The 16,264-nt window shown below is 44.7% G+C and overlaps 1 protein-coding gene across 4 annotated transcripts in view; it reads right to left on the reverse strand.

Moving 5' to 3' along the window:
* Window positions 1-16,264, reverse strand: part of glis3 (GLIS family zinc finger 3) — a 551,634-nt gene that overhangs the window by 48,460 nt on the left and 486,910 nt on the right. The window lies entirely within an intron of this gene.

A 16,264-nucleotide genomic window follows, 5' to 3' on the forward strand; every position in this document is an offset into this window, starting at 1 on the left:
AATTTTATTAAATTTTAACACACAACATATCAGTCTAGAAGACCAACACCTTTACAAAGCCCCATTCACTTCTATAAATATCTGATGTTGGGATAATGACTTCATACCCCTGGTAGAAACTTCATGTTTCCAAAGTTTGGTTTGGGCATTCACTGCATGGCTCTCTGATACTTTACTTTGGCGTATCTGAATTCCAAATGGCACATCCTAAGGGATGTGAATGCATCCAGAATAGTCATGTGTTGTGTAAATATTCAAAGGTACAGAACAGGGCTTTCTAAACTTTGGGTCACAAGCTCCAGGAAGCCATGAGCCAAAATTTTGGGGTCTTGAACTTTACGGAGATTATTGCTGACATGCGGCTCAAACTGAGTTAGAGAGCCATTTAGCATAGAAACAAGCCCTTCGGCCCACCATAACTATGCTGACCAACAAACATCAAACTAAACTAATCCCATTTACCTACACTTCACCCATAGCCTACGATTTTTCCTTGGCATTTTAAATGCTCATCCAAATGCTTCTTCAATCTCGATACTCACTGCATTATCAGAAATAAAAAGATTCAATGTCTACCACCCTCTGGGGGATAACACTTTTTCTCGGATTTCTTCTAAAACACTTACTCCTCATCTTAAACTCTTGCCCCCTGGTCTTAGATACACCTGCCATGGGTTATATTCACATGATCTACATCTACGTCTCTCATAATTTTGTATACCTGAATCTTAAAACCATAAGATACAAAGCGGAATTAGGCTACTTGTGCCATTGAGTCTGCTCCCCACTCAATCATGGTTGACATGTTTACTCTCTGATGAAGGGTCTAGGCCTGAAATGTCAGCTTTTGTGCTCCTGAGATGCTGCTTGGCCTGCTGTGTTCATCCAGCTTCACACTTTATTATCTCTGACATGTTTCTCAACCTCATTCCTCTACCTTCCCCTTATAATCCTTGATTCCATTACGAATGAAGAACCTACGCATCTCTGTCTTACAGGCACTCAATGAATTTGCTTCCACAGCCTTCTAAAGCAACAACATCCACAGATTCACCACTCTCTGGCTGAAGAAATTTCCTCTCATCTCAGTTCAAAAATGTTGTCCCTTCACCCTGAGGTTGTGCCCTTGGGTTCTAGTCTCACTCACTAGGGGAATCATCTTCTCCACATCGACTCTACCTCAGCCTCTCAGTATTCTGTCAGTTTCAAACAGATCTCCCTGTTATCCTTCTAAACTCCATCAAGTACAATCCCAGAGTCCTCAATGTTCTTTATATAACAGGCCCTTCATCCCTGGGACCATTCTTGTAAACCTCCTTTGGATCCCCCTCCAACACTAGCACATTCTTCCTTAGATATGGGGCCCAAAACTTCTCACAATATTCCAAATGCAGTCTGACCAGAGCCTTATACAGCCTCAACAGTACATCCCTGGTCTTGCTATCTAGCCCTGTTGAAATTATTGTTAGCATTCCATTTGTCTTCCTAACTGCCAACTGTACCTGCACGTTAACCTTTAGATAATCTTGCATTAGGATGCAGATTTCTTAGGCCTTTCCCCATTTTGAAAGTAGTCTATACCTCTATTCTTCCTGACAAAGTGCTCAAACTCCTACATTGTAATCCATCTGCCACTTCTTTGCTCCCTTGGCCTATCCAAGTCCCTAAGCAGCCTCCCTGCTTCCTCAACACTATATGTCTCTGAACCTATCTTTCTGTCATCTTTAAACTTGGCAACAATCATTTCAGTTCCTTCGACCAGATCATTCATATATGATGTGAATAGTTGGGGTGCCAACACTGACCCTGGCAAAACTCCACTAGTCACCAACGATCATTCTATAAAAGACTCCTTTATCCCCACTCTCTGCCTTCTGCCAGATAGCCGATCCTCTATCCATGCTGGTGCCTTGTCCCTAAAACTTGTCTTATTTAGCAACCTCCTGTGCAGCACCTTGTCAAAGGCCTTCTGGAAATCCAAACAGATCATGTCCACTGGCTCTCCTTTTTCTAATTTGCTCGGTACCTCCTCAAAGAATTCTAACAGATTTATCAGGTGTGACTTCCCTTTGACAAAGCCATGTTAGTAAGCCATGTACTTCCAAGTACTCCGCAATCTCATCCTTAATAATGGACTCTAAAATCTTACCCAGGATCGAGGTCAGGCCAACCAACTTATATTTTCCTGTCTCCCTCCCTTCTTAAACAGGGGTGTTATATTAGCTATTTCCAGTCCTCTGGGAACCTCCCCGACTCTGGTGAAAGATCAACACCAATATCTCTACAATACCCTCAGCTTTCTCTTTCAGAATTCTGGGCTGTAGTCCATCTGGTTTGGGTGATTTATTAACTCTCTGATCTTTCAGTTTCTCCAGCACCTTCTCTTTTGTAATGGCTACTACACTCACCTCTGTCTCCTGACTGTCTTGAAGTTTTGGTATGCTGTTGGGGCCTTCCATAGTGAAGACTGATGTAAAGTACCTATTCAGTTTCTCTGCCATTTCTTTGTTTCCCATTACTACTTCTCCAACCTCATTTTCTAGTGTTCTAATGTCCACTATTGCCCCCATTAGCTTTTAGATTTATTTAAAAAAAACTCTTGCAATCTTCTTCTATATTATGAGCTAGTTAACTCATATTTTATCTTTTTCTCCCCCCAAATATTGCTTTTTGAGTTGCTGTCTGCTGGTTTTTAAAGGCATCCCAATCCTTTGGCTTCCAACTAATCTTCATCAAATTGCACACATTTTCCTTTTCTTTTATGCTCTCCCTGACTTCCCTTGTTGTCCTCTTTAGTGTGTTTCTTCTTCCTTGGGATGAATTACGACACCCTCGGTTCTGAATTGACTGTGCCCATTCTCACTGATGTCCCTTTATCTGATGTGTCTGAAGTTAGATTTTTTTTTTCCCTTTATTCATTCAATTTGCTTGGATTCTGGAACAAGCAGGTTTCAGGTGGAGCCTGTTCCATTGGAACTGGCTCCATCCTTCTCTCGTACTGGTGCCCATGTCCCATGAATTGGTTTATCCAACAAATCTTTCAACCATGCATTTATTGCTTTAATCTTACTCACCTGTATCAATTTGCCTTTGGCTCAAGTAATAATCTTGAGACTATTGCCTTTATGGTTCTGTTTTTGAATTTAGCCCCGAGCTGCCCGCAATCCCTCAGCAGAACCTCTTTCCTCTTTCTACTGATATCACTGATACCTATTTGGACCACAACTGTATCTTTCCTCTCCCACTCCAAGTTCCTCTGTAGCCCAGATGAGAGATCCTGAACCCAGGAAGCAGGGGGCAACACAGCCATTGGGATTCTTGGTCCTGGCCACAGAGAACAGCACCTATTCCCCTGGTTATACTATCCCCGATAACAGCTACATGTCGTTTTCCCCTCACTTGGTTTGGTCGCTGCACCTCAGAGTTCTGCTCAGTCTGCTCATTTTCCCCGCAGCCCCCACCCTCATCCACACAAGGAGCAAGAATCTCAAACCTGTTATACATGCTGAAGTGCTGAGGCTTCTCGAGCATTACCTCTTGGATCCCTCACTGCCTCACTCATAGTCACACCCTCCTGTCCCTGACCACCGACCAAATCGAGGTAGTTAATCTAAGAAGTGTGGTTTCTTCCTGAAAAATAGCATCCAGGTAACTCTCCCCCTCCCTGATGTGTTGCAGTGTTTCAAGCTCCAGCTCATCAACACTGAGCCAGAGTTCCTCAAGCAACCAACACTTGCTCCAGTAGTGGTCACTGTGAACCACAGTGGAGTACACCAGCTTCCAAGTTACAACACACCACCTGGCCTAACAACTCTATTTCAATTATCTAGATCTTAATACAGTTTTTAAAATCGTTCATACTGATGTTTTAGGTTGTAACCTGCAAATATTTCCCCTATTTACACTCAATCTGAAAGTAACCTATAATAGTAGCCAAATTAGTAGCTATCACCAACAAATAAACTGATGTTGTTCTTCTGTGCCAGGTCACTGATCCTAAGCTTCAATTTATCCTCTTTAAAATAAACCTTAAAACTATGAGCCACACAAAAACAACCACAAAACATCTCTCCCCTCTGCACCAAATTCCCACGCTGCTTCCAAATTCCCTGAATGACACATCTACTCCAGGGATTGTCTCACTGGGTTGGGATCTGTCCTTCCTGACTGTGTGGCAATTACTGAAATCAAATCCGCTTCAGACTCTTCTGCTCCAGGGAACAGGAACCCAATCCATTCAGTCTCTCAACATAACTGAGACTTTCCATCCCAAACAATGTCCTGGTAAATCTATTCTGCACCCTTCCCACTTCAGTGCCTATCTTTCTGATAGTGTGAGAGCCTGTACTACACAAAATATTCCATCCGTGGTCTAACTAATGTTTTATAAAGTTGAAACAAGGCTTCCTTGCTGTTATATTCAATGCTCTGGCTAATGAAAGCAAGCATCCCGTATGCCTTCTTCATCACCCAATCTGCTTGTAAGATCTATGCCATAAACTATGTGGTTCTTCTAAATTGGAATATTTTTAGAAGTGGGCATCGTCTAACCAGCTGAAACTTGAGGCCTGAATGCTAATTGGGAAAACCCTGTCAATAAGTGGGTGGCATGATGGCTCAGTAGTTGGCACTGCTGCCCCACAGCGCCAGGGACCCAGGTTTGATACCAGTCTTGGGTGACTGTCTGTGTAGAGTTTGCACATTGTCTACGTGGGTTTCCTCTGGGTGCCCTGGTTTTGTCCCACAGTCCAAAGTTGTGCAGGGTAGGTGGATTGGCCATGCTAAACTGACCATTGTGTCCAGGGATGTTTAGGTTAGGTGGGTTAGGCATGGGAAATGCATAGATAGAGGAATGTTTGGGTGGGACGCTTTTTGGAGGGGCACTGTGGACCTGTTGGGTGAAATGGCCTGTTTCCACACTGGGCGGATTCTAAATAAAAATGTAGGTGTTGTTTTAAGTTAAAACCTCTCCAAATAAAACAATCCTTCCCACTTCTTCTTGGTCTATCACCACCATACCGACTCTGAGAGAAAATATTCCTCCTCACTTCAGTCTGAAATTGGTGCCCCTTTATCCTGAGACTGTGCCCTCTGGTCCTAGACTCTCTGATGAGGAGGAACATTCACTCGGCATTTACCCTGTAAGGATCATTACGAGTGAGTGAGTACGGTAGAAAGGGTGAATGATTTGAGGGGGTTGAGATGGGTGAGAGCCACTGGGTGGACCTGACTCATGCTGCAGTGATAGCTGTTGTTCATCAGTGTTGGTGAGAGTCAGGCCCACTGCTGCAGTGAGTGGAGGTAAGGTGGTAGAGAGGAGAGCGTGACATTTATCTTGCAGAGTGTAATAATTGCCCTACACTGCTGGGTGTCCCACCTCATCAAGGATATCCTCATCATGCAATGTATTCTTCCGGTGCTTCAGATTATTATTTTCTTAAGTTGCTTTCATCAATGCATGTGGATGAAATTCCCATTGCCAGCACACTGCCTGTAATTGTAGAAATTTGTGAAGACTAATGGAACTAGAATTTAGCAGCCATGGGGATTGGGACCTATGGACGAAACAGCAGCGATTCAGAGGCAGTGCTGGAGTTTGTGTTAGTGCTGGGAGGAACACTGAGGAGCACAGCCTACAGGAGAGTCTGGAAGAAGAATTGAACAAAGTTATGTACCAACAAAAGACTGAAAGGAATGGGGCACAAAGATCATTCAGCGCTGGGGGCAGTGTTGAAATTTTATAAACTAAAAGTATGAAATGCACTTGTTTGACTGGGAAAACGGCAAAAGTATGTTAAAAATAAGCTGGTGAATGGAATCAGATGTCCTTCATCAACAGGTAGGGAGGATGAAAGCGATGGCGGTGTAATATGAGAGACTTATTTACTTCTCCTGAGCAGCTTGTACATGTACAGTTTAAGTTGGTGCGTAGTGGGAGGAAATGGTGAGGAAATCTAGGCAAATGCAAGAAGAACATCCGTGAGTAAACATTTTGATACAACAGCACTGATGTAAATTGAAAAAACAAATTTTTCAAAGTGACTTTATTCACTGTCAAAACCTATGCCATCAAACTTCATTATAATTCTGGACTGAAGGGTGTGCTTCCACGCTGAACATCTCTATGATTCCACGGTTCTAATTTTCTTAAAAACAATTCAACTGTACTGATTATAACAAGGTCAGCCAGGTGGACCTCACAGAATATGAGTTCCTTGATTGGAGCTGATAACCTGGACCAATCACTAAAACTGCAAAGCAGTAAATGTTTGGTTTGGAACACTCAAAACAAAATGGATCTACGTTGGTGGCAACAGAAAATATTGTTTCCGCTGTATTTTTTGTGCTCAGTGCAACAGTACAAGATCAGACAATGGAGACGATTGAAGAAAAAGTCTCTAATTTTCAGACTTTGGCTAGCAGTGTTTTTTTTAAAGTACAGAAACGGTGCTGCAGCCTTCAGAGTTACTGCACGAAATTGTGAGATGAAGCCCAATGTCTTTAGAAAGACATTATGATCATTTAAAAGCCTTTCATTCTTCTTATGAAGAAACACAGCTGCAAAACACAAGTAGTTTATGGAGTACAGAGGACAGTCAATCTTGGACTGATTTCATGAGTGCTTGTTATTTAAGCACTAACACTTGGAGATTCACACAGGCTTCCAAGACATCCAGTCTTCAGCAGGGAAACTGTTTACTGCTCTTTGTTGTAAAGGCGTGTTGGCTATGGAACAGTTCTCGCCTCGTACAGCCAATTTAAACTAAACTGACAAGTTTAAGACTGCACATTGAGATAGATAAATGTCACTATTGTTTGGTACCAGACTGAGCTGAAATTTCAGTGGCCATGACTACAGCTCTTTAAATCATTCTAAACAAGTTGGAACAGCAAGGTAGTGAACTGCAGGAGATGGTGACTGTTAGAACTGGCTTCCCACAGCCACCTGATATGAGGAAATGTACCAAAATTGATGAAACAGTACCATTGTGCACTCTTTAATGCATTGGGATGACATAGCTAAGGATGATTAAAATTTTTGTCCATGCCTGGGTGGTGAAACCCAACTCAAAAGCCAAAAAACTCTTGAAAGACATACATCTTTCTAAACTTACAACTGTTGGATCTGCTGGAAACAGGACTGATTATTTTGTACTTATTAATAACCATAGTTTTCACATAGTGGGTAAATGATTAAAATTCAACTATTCATTATAAAACAAGTAAAGGATTAACCATTTCATTAAAACTCAGATGTATACACACCACAAAGTACCTCAGCCATGCCATGTGGGATGAGAAAATGGGATTGGATTAGTCAGGTGGTGGGTTGAAGGGCCTTTCTCTGTGCTATAGATCTCTATGAATCTATGACACTATGGGGAAGATCAGACCTCTGAGATGGCAGGAAGTCCAGTAGAGTTACTATGTGGAGAAGTGCCCTTTGGCTGTGAGGGGAATGCCATTAGTGGTGGGAAGAAATCTTTAATTGGCATATGGCTGGGAAGGTTCTCCACCACTGCTATTGAGAAAATTAGAAAGGCCATTAGCTCTCTAACCCCTTTGCTTTGCCTCAGCATATTATACCTCCACCTCCTCTCAAACCGTAGCTGAAGACCCCATTAAATTTTTGCCTGAAGAGCACTATTTACCCAGCCAAGTGTGAGGGAGGCTAAATCCTCTACAGCTGATGTTCATTTAGGTTTCTAACATTATCCCTTTTTCCCTTATCAGGGCAGGTTTTGATGTGAGGGGGCAACTCCCTGAGAACTGCTAAGAAACCTAGACAGTTAAGAAGGAGCAGCACTCTGAAAACTTGTGATTTTAAATAAACCTGTTGGACCATAACCTGGTAATATTGCGTGGAGCAGGAGTTACACAGCAGGCCAGGCAGCATCAGAGCAGGAAAGTTGATGTTTTGGGTCAGGAGAAATTTCTGATCAAGGGTCCCAAACTAAAACATGAGCTTTCCTGCTCCTCTGATGCTGCCTGGCCTGCTGTGTTCTTCTAGTTCCACACTGTGTTATCTCTGACTGCAGCATCTGCAGTTTTTACTATCTCTGAGTGGACCATAACCTGGTGTTGTGTGACTTCTGACTTAGGAGAAAAAGTATTGTTTTGATCCACAAATCTGGATTTAATAATCTGGGCACCTATTTCCAGACATGTTAACAATTTTCCAGAGTTACTGAAATAAGCGGACAGTTGGAAGAATTTCTTTAATGAAACTGACGAACTGAGAAGTCTTGGGTCTGCTTCACTGAACAGCTCTGATCATGGCCAGCTCAGAATGTGGTGTTCAAAGTAGTCCTGCAGACAGACTGATTTCACTGCTTCATAGGTAACTACCGACCTCCTAGGAGATACTTCACTGATATAGGACTTCACCTACCGCCAGTCTCACCTTCCTACAGCCAGAGCTCACCATTGACTGACTGCAGCTCTATCTGACATGACTGATGAAGGGATAAGAACAAAGATACGTGTAGTAGCAGGAGCAACACCAGCAATGACATTAGCTTCCTTCACTTCAGACATTCATTACTCCCTTTAGCAGACGGGATGGGCACTGGAAAGGCAGCCGGAAAGTGAGGTCCCAACTAAATATTCTATGGACAGACAATCAGCTCTGTCAACATGAGAGGGCAGATTTGCTAAATAGTGCTAAATGGAACAGGCTTCAAACTCAAGACTGGGCAACCATGAAATGATGTGGACAACCAGCAAAGCTGAATTGTATTCAAACTGAATGAGCAGCCCCATGGACAGGCACATCTCCACTCTACCATTACCATCAAACTAGGAAATTATCCCTGGTTCAATGGAAAGTGCAAGATGGCATGAAAGGAGCAGCACCAGGCATAGCTAAAAATGAGGTGTCACACTGGTTAAGCTGCAAAACAGCGCTGGCTGATCAGGCAGATGAGCTCACAGCATGGATTGGCACTGGGGACTGGGATATTATAGCCATAACAGAAACATGGCTGAGAGCAGGGCAGGACTGGCAGCTCAATGCTCCAGGATATAGAAACTACAGAAGTACAAGTAAGCGAGGGGAGGGGGGCGCTGGTGATGGGTTGCTCTTTTGATAAGGGAGGACATCACAACTGTTCTTAGAGAGTATATTCTTAAGGAGTCATCAATGAGGCCATATGGTTAGAATTTAGAAACAAGGAGGAGATGGTTACTCTGTTGGGACTGTATTACAGTCCACCAAATAGCCAGCGGTTACTAGAGGAGCAGATATGTAGAGAGATTGCAGATACCTGTAGGAATAATAGAGTAGTATGAGTTGGAGATTTTAATTTCACCTTGATTGGCTGGGCCACCCAGAGAATAAAAGGCACACACGAGGTGGAATTTGTCAAATGTGTCCAAGAAAGTTTCCTAAATCAGTACGTAGGGGGCCCTACTCGGGAGGCTGCAAAACTGGACTTGCTGCAACTAAACGAGGTCAGGACTGAAAGTGTCAGTCGGAGTGCACTTTGTGCCCAGAGACTGTAATTCTCTCAGTTTTAATATAGTTGTGGAAAAATATAGGACAGGTCCACTGTTAAGGTGCTATGTTGGAGTCGGGTCAATTTTGGGGCCATTGGGCAGGATCTAGCGGAGGGTTGATTGGGTGAATCTGTTTGAAGGAAAAGGAATGAGTGGCAAATGGGAGGCTTTTAAAAGTGTCATGTCAAAAGCCCAGGGACAGTATGTAGTTGTGAGGGTGAACAGAAAAGCTGGCAGTTTACTGAGGTGCTAAAGAAATACACCTCAGATCTTGTGGGAGGCTGGGAGAGAAATTGCAGAAGCCCTTGCAGAGATTTTTTCTTCACTTTTAGCCACTGGTGACGTCCAGGGCTTTGGAAGATGGGTAATGTTTTCCATTGTTTAAGAAAGGTAACAAAGACAACAAGAACCTAACATCAGTGGCAGGCAAAATATTGGAGACAATACTGAGGAACAGGGTCAACCAACATTTTTCTTCTTTAGTCATGCACAGGATGAGGGTGTTGCTGGCTAAGTAGCATTTATTGCCCATCCCTGATTGCCCAGAGGGCGGTTAAGAATCAACGACGTTGCTGTGAGTCTGGAGTCACATGGAGGCCAGAACAGATAAGGATGGCAGTTTCCTTCCCTAAAGGGGATTATGAACCAGATGGATTTTCCTGACAATTGACAATTCCAGATATTTATTGAATTCAAATTTCACCATCTGCCATGGCGAGATTTGAGCCTATGTCCCCAGAATGTTATTAACAGTCCAGCAATCACACCACTAGGCCATTGCCTCCCCCACCTTGGATAGTCCCTGGATAGTCAAGGTCTGATTAGGGATAGTCAGCAGGATTTGCGCACGAGAAGTCATGTCTGACAAATCTTTTAGAGTTTTTCAAAGAGGTAGCCAAGATGATGGATGAGGACAGGGCCGTGGACTTCAGTAAAGCCTTTGACAAGGTCCTGTGCAGCAGGCTAGTCATGAATGTTAGGCCACATGGGATCCAAAGAGAGCTAGCTAATTGGATTCAAAATTGGCTCAATGGTAGGAAACAGAGGATGATGGTTGAAGGTTGTTTCTCAGACTGGAGGCCTGTGACAAGTGGTGTACCACAGGGGGCAGTGCTGGGACCTTTGTTATTTGTTATTTACAAAAATGATTTGGATGTGAACGTACAAGACATCATTAGTAAGTTTGCAGATGATACAAAATTATGAGGCACGATTGGTAGTGAAGAGGATTATCAAAAATTATAGAGGGATCTTGATCAGATGGTGAAATGGAATGAGGATTGCCAAATGCAATTCAATACAGATAAGTGTGAGGTGTTGCACTTTGGAAAGGCAAAACAGGGTTGGACTTGTACAGTAAACGGGTGGGTCCTAAAGAGTGAGAGAGAGAGAGATAGTGAGAACTGCTGATGCTGGAGAATCTGAGACAACAAGGAGTAGACCTGGATGAACACAGCAGGCCAAGCAGCATCAGAGGAGCAGGAAAGCTAATGTTTTGAGTCTGGATTCTTTTGAAGAAGGGTCCAGACCCAAAACATCAGCTTTCCTGCTCCTCTGATACTGCTTGGCCTACTGTGTTCATCCAGCTCTACACCTTGTTATCCCAGATCCTGAAGAATGTTGTGGAACAGAGGGACCTAGGAGTATAAGTACATAGTTCATTGAAAGCAGTATCATAGGTAGACAGGGTGGTGAAGATGGCATGCTGGTCTTCATCGGTCAAGGCAGTGAGTATAGCAGTTGGGATGTTATGTTACTGTTGTATAAGTCGTTGGTGAGGCTGTGCTTGGTGTATTATGTACAGTTTTGGTAACTCTGTTGTAGGAAAGACATAATTAAACTTGCAAGTGTACAAAGAAGGTCTATGAAGATAATTCCAGGACTAGTAGGCCTGAGATAAAGGGAGAGGTTGGCCAGGATAGGACTTTATTACTTGGAACATAGGAGAATGGGGGCGGTGACCTTATTGAGGTGCATAAAATTCTGAGGGCCATAGATAGGATGCATGTATGTGGTCTTTTTCCTAGGGATGGGGATTTGAAAACTAGAGGTCATAGGTTTAAGGTGAGAGAGGATATATTTAAGAAGGACCTGAGGGGCAACTTCTTCACACAGAAAGTTTATGGAATGGCCAGAGAAAGTGGTTGAGGCAGGTACAATAGTAACATATGAAAAATATTTGGATAGGTACATGGATGGGAAGGGTTTAGAGGGATATGGACCAAATGTGGGCAACTGGAACTAGCTGAGTGGGCAGCATGGTTGGCATGGGCCAGTTTGGGCCGAAGGGCCTGTTTTCATGCTGCATTAATCTATGATGCTATGGTTATTTCCACGCCAAACAGCAAAAGCAGATAATGATAGACAGAGCTAACTGATCCCACAACCAATGGATCAGATCTAAGCTCTGCAGTCCTGTCAAAACTAGTTAAGAATGTTCATGGACAACGAGATGACTCACTGGTCATGTTTCACAATGCAGTTTCACAAACATCCCCATCCTCCATGATGGAAGAGGCTAACACATCAGTGCAAAAGATAAGACTGCAGCATTTGAGCAATATTCACTTCGAAGTGCTAAATGGATGATCCGCCTCCGCCTCCCTCAGTTGTCCCCAGCATCATAGATACCACTCTTCAGTCAATTTGATTCATTCCAAGGGATACCAAGAAATGGTTGGAGGCACTGTATGCTGTAAAGGCTCGGGGCCATATAAATATTCCAAAAATAGTACTGAGCTCCAGAACCTGCCGCTCCCCTAGCCAAGCTGATTATGTACAGTTACAATGATGATATTTACCTGACAATGCTGAAAATGACCCATCCAGGCAAGTGGGAAGTATTCCATCACACTCCTGATTTGTTCCTTTTGAATTGTGGACTGGCAATGGGGAGTCAGGAGGTGAGTTACTTATCACAGTATTCCGAGCCTCCAAGGTGCACTTGAAACCACATTTTTATATTGCAATTCTGGCTGAGTTTCTGGTCAATGGTAACAACCCAGGGTGTTAATAGTAGGAGATTCAGTGATGATAACAGAACAAATCCAATCTGGCCAACTATCACCCCATCAGTCTCTTCTCAATCATCAGTAAAGCGATGGAAGGTGTCAGTAACAGTGCTATCAAACTGCACCCGCTCAGCAATAACCTGCTCAGTGACGCCCAGTTTGGGTTTTGCCAGGGCCACTCAGCTCCTGATCTCATTACAGCTTTGTTTCAAACATGGACAAAAGAGCTGAATTCCGGAGGTGATGAGACAGTGATAGGCCTTGACATCAAGACTGCATTTGACCGAGTGTGGCATCAAGGATCCCCAGCAAAAGTGGAATCAATAGGTATCGGGGGCAAACTCTCTATTGGTTGGAATCGTAACTAACACATAGCAAGATGGTTGTGGTGTTGGAGGTCAACCATCTCAGCTCCAGGATATCGCTGCAGGAGTTCCTCAGGGTAATGTCCTTGGACCAGCCATCTTCAGCTGCTTCATCATAAGGTCAGAAGTGGAAATGTTCGCTAATGGTTGTACACTCATCAGCACCATTCATGGCTCCTCAGACAGTGAAGCAGTAGACGTGCAAATCCAACTAGATCTGGACAATATGCAGGCTCAGGCTGACAAGTGACAAGTAATGGTTTCTATCACACAAATGCTACACAATGAAAATCTTCAATAGGAGACCTAATCACTGCCCCTTGACATTCAATGATGTTACCATCACTGAGCGCCCCCACTATCAATGTCCTAGGGGTTACCATTGACCAGAAACTCAACCAGAATAGCAATGTTAATTCATGGCTTCAAATTCACATCAGAGGCTAGGAATACTGTGTTGAGTAACTCACCTCCTGACTCCCCAGTGCCAGTCCAAGATTCAAAAGGCACAAATCAGGAGTGTGATGGAATATTTCCCTCTTGCTCGGATGGGTGTGGGCCACTTGATTGTCACCACATCCACAAACATCCACTCCCTTCACCATTGATGCTCACCATCTACAAGATGCCCTACAGAAATTCACTAAAGATCTTTAAACATCATTTTCCAAACCCACGGACACTTCCATGTAGAAGGACAAGGGCAGCTGATACATGCACCTACTGCAAGCTCCCCTCCAAGCTGTTCACCATCCTGACTTGGAAATATATCACCGTTCCTTCAGTGTTGCTGGGGTAAAATCTTGGAATTCCCTCCCGAGGATATTGTGAGCATCCATACACCAACAGGACTGCATTGGTTCATGAAAGCAGCTCTCAAGGGCAACTGGAATGAGCAATGAATGCTGGCTAACCAGAGGCAAACACGGTCCACAGGAGAACAACAAAAATCTGTACTATCTGTGATTTTCTGCTTTAGTAATGCTAAATCTTACTCCTCACAACTGGATTCTAACATTGTGAAAAGTAAAATCCATCAGTGCTTGGTGATAGCTTCCAAATAATGGGACAATGATTTTTGTGGAGGTGGTCCGGATTATTAATTCTGTGCTATCTAAAAGCAGAAGTTAAGTAAATAGAGGTGCCATTGATTGTTGGACCCAGGTTCTTTTTCATAGAATCTGCGCAGTCAGCAAAATAAGTTCCTGTTTGAAGATTGTCAAATGTTGAAAGCTACTTCTAAACTGCTTTGCAACTGCCTTTGTGGTGGTTTCTTGATGATGAGCTCTTGAAGACAGGCAACAACTCCATCAATTGCCTTCTGATAAAGTATAACTATTTGTGACTGTGGAAAACTCCCGGTGTCAGCACTGATGGTGTTGGCAAGGGAAAAAAAATGTGCCCCATTTGTCAGAGATAATGGGAACTGCAGATGCTGGAGAATCCAAGATAAAGCGTGGAGCTGGATGAACACAGCAGGCCAAGCAACATCTTAGGAGCACAAAAGCTGACGTTTCGGGCCTAGACCCTTCATCAGAGAGGGGGATGGGGAGAGGGAACTGGAATAAATAGGGAGAGAGGGGGAGGCGGACCGAAGATGGATAGCGGAGAAGATAGTTGGAGAGGAGAGTATAGGTGGGGAGGTAGGGAGGGGATAGGTCAGTCCAGGGAAGACAGACAGGTCAAGGAGGCAGGATGAGGTGGTAGGTAGGAAATGGAGGTGCGGCTTGAGGTGGGAGGAAGGATGGGTGAGAGGAAGAACAGGTTAGGGAAGCAGAGACAGGCTGGGCTGGTTTTGGGTTGTGGTGGGGGGAGGGGACGTTCTGGGCTGGTTTGCAGTGGGGGGAGGGGAAGAACTGGGCTGAACCTCAAGTTCACCTGGGCCATCTCCAACACATCCCTCACCTTCCTGGACCTCTCAGTCTCCATCTCGGGTAACCAGCTAGAAACTGATGTCCATTTCAAGCCCACTGACTCCCACAGCTACCTAGAATACACCTCCTCCCACCCACCCTCCTGCAAAAATTCCATCCCCTATTCCAAATTCCTCCGCCTCCACCGCATCTGCTCCTAGGATGAGGCATTCCACTCCCGCACATCCCAGATGTCCACGTTCTTCAAGGACCGCAAATTTCCCCCTGCAGTGGTTGAGAACACCCTTGACCGCGTCTCCCGCATTTCCCGCAACACATCCCTCACACCCCGCCCCCGCCACAACTGCCCCCAGAGGATCCCACTCATTCTCACATACCACCCCACCAACCTCTGGATACAACATATCATCCTCCGACACTTCCGCCGTCTACAATCCGACCCCACCACCCAAGCTATTTTTCCATCCCCACCCTTGTCTGCCTTCCGGAGAGACCACTCTCACCATGACTCCCTTGTCCGCTCCACACTCCCGTTCAACCCCACCACACCGGACACCTTCCCCTGCAACCGCAGGAAGTGCCACACTTTCCCCACACCTCCTCCCTCACCCCCATCGCAGGCCCCAAGATGACCTTCCATATCAAGCAGATGTTCACCTGCACATCTGCCAATGTGGTATATTGTATCCTTTGCACCTGGTGTGGCTTCCTCTACATTGGCGAAACCTAGCGGAGGCTTGGGGACCGCATTGCAGAACACCTGTGCTCGGTTCGCAATAAACAACTGTACCTCCCAGTCGCAAACCATTTCAACTCGCCCTCCCATTCCTTAGACGACATGTCCATCATGGGCCTCCTGCAGTGCCACAATGATACCACCTGAAGTTTGTAGGAACAGCAACTCATATTCCGCTTGGGAACCCTGCAGCCCAATGGTATCAATGTGGACTTCACACGCTTCAAAATCTCCCCTTCCCCCACCGCATCCCAAAACCAACCCAGTTCATCCCCTCCTCCCACTGTATCACAAAACCAGCCCAGCTCTTCCCCTCCCCCCACAGCATCCCAAAACCAGTCCAGCCTGTCTCTGCCTCCCTAACCTGTTCTTTCTCTCATCCCTTCCTCCCACCTCAAGCCACACCTCCATTTCCTACCTACCACCTCATCCCACCTCCTTGACCTGTCCGTCTTCCCTGGACTGACCTATCCCCTCCCCACCTCCCCACCTATACTCTCCTCTCCACCTATCTTCTTTTCTCTCCATCTTCGGTCCGCCTCCCCCTCTCTCCCTATTTATTCCAGAACCCTCTCCCCATCCCCCTCTCTGATGAAGGGTCTAGGCCCGAAACGTCAGCTTTTGTGCTCCTGAGATGCTGCGTGGCCTGCTGTGTTCATCCAGCCCCACACTTTATTATCTTGCCCCACTCATCAACTGTGTTGGGCTGCTCAAGGGAACATGATCCCAGCTTTATCTCCTGTTTCGTACTTGAATGAATTTCCCCACTCGAGATTTTAA

The sequence above is a fragment of the Stegostoma tigrinum genome, chromosome 3 (genome assembly GCF_030684315.1).
Source record: "Stegostoma tigrinum isolate sSteTig4 chromosome 3, sSteTig4.hap1, whole genome shotgun sequence".
Classification (NCBI taxonomy): domain Eukaryota; kingdom Metazoa; phylum Chordata; class Chondrichthyes; order Orectolobiformes; family Stegostomatidae; genus Stegostoma; species Stegostoma tigrinum.